The sequence below is a fragment of the Nannospalax galili genome, unplaced genomic scaffold (genome assembly GCF_000622305.1).
Source record: "Nannospalax galili isolate Female #2095 unplaced genomic scaffold, S.galili_v1.0 scaffold45, whole genome shotgun sequence".
Taxonomy (NCBI): domain Eukaryota; kingdom Metazoa; phylum Chordata; class Mammalia; order Rodentia; family Spalacidae; genus Nannospalax; species Nannospalax galili.
This window is the reverse complement of record NW_008355775.1, coordinates 1,914,283-1,920,656: the sequence shown is the minus strand read 5'-3', so window position 1 is coordinate 1,920,656 and position 6,374 is coordinate 1,914,283. Positions and strand designations below refer to the sequence as shown.

At 35.2% G+C, this 6,374-nt stretch overlaps 1 protein-coding gene across 5 annotated transcripts in view; it reads left to right on the top strand.

Annotated features, from left to right (window-relative positions):
• Xrcc4 (X-ray repair cross complementing 4) overlaps positions 1-6,374 on the top strand; it is a 270,439-nt gene that overhangs the window by 224,838 nt on the left and 39,227 nt on the right. The gene's annotated exons all lie outside the window — the stretch shown is intronic.

Here is a 6,374-nt window from a genome sequence, read left to right as displayed (position 1 = left end):
TATCTATCTATCTATCTATCTATCTATCTATCTATCATCTGTCTATCATCTATCTATGTATCTCTGTGTCTGTCCCTATCTATCTATCTATCTATCTATCTATCTATCTATCTATCTATCTATCATCTATCTATCTAAAGGCCTTTTCAGTCTAATTTATATCTGCAAATGCCCTTTGTTGTTGGTCCATCCACTGCAGCCTGGTTTCCCTACCCAGAATCACAGCTTTAAAGAAAACTGACTCACCCTCTTACACCATCTCTCAGTTGCCTGTAGTTCCTCAGCTAGGATTGGGACTTCCTTCCCACTTACCCACCTATAGGCTGGGATTTCACTCATCTTTCAACTGTTACTAGTGAAACTTCCTTATGCAGCAGATGGTGATTAGCACAGAGACCCACAACTGGCCAACTTGCAGAGAATAATATTGCAGAACACTTATTCAGGAATAAGACACCCGTAACAAACTTCTGCCACCCAAGGCTCAGAGATCATTTTAGAAGAGAGGACAGAGAGTGGGTAAGAGCCAGAGGGAGTGGATAACTACAAGGAAACAAAGTTTTCCAGACAGCTGGCCCGTTACTCATATGAGCTCACAGCATTGATGACAGCATGCACAAGACCAACATAAGTTTAGCCAAGAAGTAGTGTTTTGTATGTGGATAGTACTAAAGAGTGATATTATAGAATGCTCTAAAACTGCTGTTTCATGTGTGAGTATATGTGTGTGCATATACATAATACAATATGTAATCAAAAGATGTATTCAAAAACACTATGCTTCCATTTCTCTTTCTTATGTTATAAAAATTCTCACTTTAAAGTCTAGTTCCTAGTTGTCTGTTTTTATGAAATGAAAAATTATGTCGTTTGGTATCCTTGTTCATCAAAGGATTTTAAACTCATAGCCATATGTTTAGTGTACCTAATTATTGGTGGTAGTAGTAGTAGTAGTAGTAGTAGTAGTAGTAGTAGTAGTAGTTGTTGTTTTCTTTGGAGCTCAATTATTGTATTTCTTTCAAGCATGTGTATTTCTCACTGCAAGTTCTTTCACACACTCTTCAAGAATTTATATTTTTCATCTTGACTATGGTCATTTCTCTCTGATTGCCTACTTCTAATATCCCGTTTTCTAATCTAGTCTGAATCTTGTTACCAAAATCATCATTCAAAAGCATGCATTTTTTAAAAACATTGTTCAGGTGAAAATGCAGGCTTAGGAAAAAAAAAGAGGAAAAGAAAATGCAAGCTTTGCCCCATGGCACATAGGACAGCTTTCATGCTTTATTTCTTTTTCACGTTCATAGCAGAATCTTCCTATTATTATCATTACCTTTTCTAGGTTAGGAGACTTCTGGGAAGGTTGAAGGACTTCAGAGAAAGCAGGAACATATACTACAGAGTTTAGTTGTGTATTGTATGAATTTGAACTTTGAATTTTGATGAAAACTGTCTATAAATGTTCTATATGTGCTGGGAAAATGCATCTGCAGTTATTGGAAGGGTCAGCTCTTAATCTTGTTATGAAGCTCTTCTAGCCTTAGTCATTTCCCTCTGTTTAGTGAAAAGAGATGTGTTACAGTCTCCCACTGTGATACCACATGTGTCAGTAACCTTACAGTGCTCAGTCTGAGACTGCATTATTAGATAAAATAGTTTTCCTGAAGAATGGAGTCTTTATTATAAAACAGCTATATTATGTCTAACAGTGCTTTTATTTCAAAGCCTATTTTAACTAATATTAATATAGCCACAAGAGCTTTCCTTTGGTTAGGCTTTGTCTGTATGTAATATGTTTTTCCATCTTGATCTCTTATCTTTTTGATATTTGGGGAAATGCGCTTCTTTTATATAATTTTTATTGAATTTTTGTGCATTTTATACAAACTATCTTTTAAAAAATATTTATGACTTTTTAAATATTTTATGTGTATGAGTGTTAACTCTTGCAGGTATGCACCTGTGTCATGCAATGCCCACGGAGGTTAGAAGAGGGCATTGGATCCCTTGGAACTGGAGTTACAGATGGTTGTTAGCTGCTATGTGGGTGCTGGGAACCAAACCAGGGTCCTCTGCAAGAGCAACCAGTGCTTTTACCCACTGAACCATCTCTTCAGTCCTCATACAAAACATCTTAATCATCTTTATACCCCCTCTCCAATCCATACCCTCCCATAGCACCCCCACTAGATCTCATGCAGTCTGTCATTTATGTTAAGGCTCATGTAATCAAGTTAGTTTACCACCCAGATATCATTCAATGCAAGTTCATCCACTGGGGTCAAGTCAGTCTATCTAGAGTCACTCCCTTAAAGAAGATCAACTCTGTCCCTCATTCAGCAGTTATCAGCTGACAGTATTTCTTTGACTAAGGTTGGAACCTGCTGCCCATTTCCCCAGTTCTATTCTGGGTTTTTGTCTGTTTAAGTTTGTATAGGTCTTGTGCATACTGACATTATTGCTGTAAGTTTATATGAGCAGGGTCCCAGGAGCCTGTAACACTCTATTTCTATATGGTCCTGCATCTCCTCCATGGCTCTTACAATCTTCCTGCCCCTTCTTCCCCAATTGTCCCTGAGCCCTGGGTGGGTGAAGCTTAATATAGGAGTCCTGTCCAAGGACCCACCTCTGCAGAATGCACTTTTTATCTTCATTTAGTGGCCTCTCTAGAATTGCAGAGTACTGCTTAACATAGGACAGCACAAAGTCAACCAAGAACTCCCCCACTCCTCAGAAAGCACATTAATCTTCAATTCCCTGGGAAGAAGTTAATCAGTTATAGTTAGATAGAAGTGGTAAGCTGGTATGCTAGCACACAGAAAATGATTTCATAAACAACAGTAATATACAGAGGCTTTCAGAAAGTTAGGAGAAAGCTGTCCTGCCTTTGTAGGGGAAAGTTGCCTATTGTCTTTTCCTACTAGTCTTCAAATTTCTGTGAAAAATTGAAATGTAAACTCATTTAATTCCAATAAATATCCCGGGAATGGGTGGAGAAGAGAAAAACAGAGAGAAAAGAAGGGGAAAAGGAAAGGAACATTTTCTAGGGTCCTGATTTCCTGTAAATTTTAGCTTAATAATTTCTTTACTGATTGTGATTTCTCCAGTTCTTTAAAGGAAAAAAAAGTTAAGTACATACAATGCATAATTTTTTTCAGCTGGCAGCATTTTCTGACTTTCATATTATTAGAAAAAAAATACGCAAATTCATAAACTTGGAAATTCATCAAAAATTTATTAGAAGTATAAAATGATGCTCTGGGCAGAATTAATAAAATGAATAAAAGACAGCTTTGTGATACACAAAATTCATTTTAAACCAAAATCAAATTAGAGCAGACTTAATTAAAAGATAAATGGCTTATACAGTTTCCTGGTGTTATTAAAAACACCAGCAAGTGAAAAAGTAATAGCCAGCGCTGTGAAGGGTTTGCAGTAACTATGGCACAAGGGCTGTGTAGGCAGCATCTCATTTAACATTTCCATCATGCAGTTGTTCAGTCTGCATTCTGTAAATAGAGAAACTGAAGCACAGATGTCATGACTGATAAATGGTGTGAAAGGAAGTCAAGCTTGGTTAGTCCAACATACCATAACTCTGCCCTAGAACTGAAAGAAAATGAAAGTTTTCTTTATTTAGGAACAGAAAAAGTTTCACACATGTTTCATTGTGGGACAGTATTAAAGCAAAACATTCGTTTGTAGTAACAGTTATAATATAGAAACCATTACATACATGTTGTGTGGTTAATAAATGGTTTGCTTATGAAAAAACTTGAATTATTATTCTCGTATTACAAAGCTAATATTATCTTTAAATAAACTACAAGGAAATAAGTAACAAATCATTTATAATGCTTCAAAATTATTATGAAATTATAGTAAAAAGCATGAGTCAATTAAAGCATCCTTTTATACTATTATAACTTTGGAAAATTAAATATAATGTAGCAAAACCCCCACAAATAATAATCCTGTTAAAGATTCAAAGAACACCACATAGCCTACATATACTTAATCGTTTAAGGAGAAAACTGGGAGTGAAATAATTAAAATAATGATTCATGTGAGTCCAATTTCTTCCTTAAAAATGGTTGCAAATATAATTAAGGAAAACTTTGATAATGTCAATTATGCATGGAAAATAAGGAAACAATATAAAAATTAGTAAAACTAATTTCTTGGAATTCAACTACAGTCAACTCAATTGTATAGTAAATTGAGGCAAGGAATAGCCAGAAAGGAAGCCACAGATTACAGAGTTGTAGCTGATACAAAGCTACAAAACTAATGAAAATTTGAAAGAAAGTTAATTTATTATTCTTGTATTTCAGAACTGAGTCCACAGACATCCCCAAGTAGAAAAGTAAATATGTATCATACCCTGTACCAGATCATATAAATTGCTAGATCACACTCTGCGCTTCTTAACAACGTCTTAGTAAAGATCCCTAAATGCGGGAGACTAGAATTAAGCAGATGTGTGCTGTTGTTGTGCTTTATCACTTCTTTGTATATTTTATACCAAAGACCCTATACAAGGGTCTTATATCTCACCTCAATAGACTGAGGGATGGGTCTAATAAGCCAGGCTATCTTAGACAATTCTCTGTTGTCTCTTTATTACTACATGTCTTTAAGTTTCGTATAATTGATATATATATATATACAATTTTCTTTTTCGTTTTCATTTTGATTTTGGTTTGGGTGTTGGTTATTTTGAGACAGCATCTCATTATGTATCCTTGGCTAGCATAGAACTCGCTATGCAAATCAGGTTGACCTCCAACACAGAGATCCACCTACCTCTGCCTCCTGAGTGCTGGATTTCTTCTTTAATCTTTGGTTTAAAAGTTTTGTTTTGTTTTTTTTTATTTTGTTTTGTTTTGTTTTGGATGATGGCTGAAAAATTGATAACTGATTAGTTCCTAGAAGTAATTATAATCTAAAAGTGAAAGGATCAAGAGAAAATCTGTGTTTTAGTGTGATCTTTTGTTCCTATGTTTAAGGTAGATGTGTATTACCTATTCAAAAATTAACATTTTCAGCAGGGTGTACTGGCACACGCCTTTGATCCCAGCACTCAGGAGGCAGATACAGGCTAATTTCTGTGAGACCGAGGCCAGCCTTGTCTAAATAGCAAGTTTCAGACCATCTGGGCCTACAGGGAAATCCTATCTGAAATAAAAAAATTGACATTTTCTGAATTGATTTTTTCAGCTCTTTAGTCTAACCTCAAAAGCCAAGATTGCTATGTAATTTTAGTTTTTTGGTGCCAGAACTATTAATAGCATATGTACACAGTAATAAAGCATTATTGGTAAGTAAAATCATACACAAATAGCATGTTCTTAAATAAGAGTTGACAAACTGACAGCAGCAAGATGACTCATGGTAAATGAATTGATGTGCAGCCTGACAACCTGAGTTTGATCCTTGAAACCCATGGCAGAAGGAGAAAATTGACTCTGGAAAGCTGTCCTCTGCCTTTTGCATGTGAACTATTTAACATAAAAGAATAAGGATATTTTAGAAAATAAATAACTGTCCTTTGATCAGGTCATAGTAAGAAATAAGAAAATTATGCTCACAAGGCATGTGTTTTTATAATTCAATAAAATAGTGTAGTATACCTTGCTGAACGTAACTTTGAGATAACTAGAAATAACTTAGTTTTTAAAGTCAGTTATTTGGAAGAAGTCATATCAAAGAGTATTAAAGTGAAAGTTTATTAATCAATGTGTTCTGCAATGAAGGATCCTTCATAATTTGACCACAGTACAAAAGACAGTTTTCCTAGCCATTTTCTTGAACAATGTCTACTTAAATAAAATTATCATAACATGCCTGGCCAGTGGGGCTTATACTGTAGCATAATACTCTTACATAAATAAAAAAATAAAAATATTTCCTTTCCATATATTTATAATATTGCTACCTGACATCATTATTTTACTCTTCTAGTAGTTCTGGGAAGTATACTATATGTCTTGATCATTAATTCCATGTAACCATGCAGAGATGGACCCAGGAGCCCAGGGATTTATCTCCCGCTTACACACAGATCTTGGCACTGTCAGCTCCACTCTCTCCTGACCCAACTCTTCAGTGCCTCTTCTTAGTACCATGCTCCCTAACTGTACCTGAAGCTTCAGGACACAAAGCTTCAGGACACACATTCATTAAAAGGAAGAAAGTGTATAATGACACTAATGAATTTCAGAGTTGCATAATGAATGACAGCACTATGAGTGCTGACTTAGCACATCAGCTGAAATGCTAGTCTTTGACTGCAGTCTCTATTGAAAGGAAATTATAAGAATATCTTTTACAGAAGTTTCCAAGCAACATCCTTTTAATTAGCTCTTAATTAT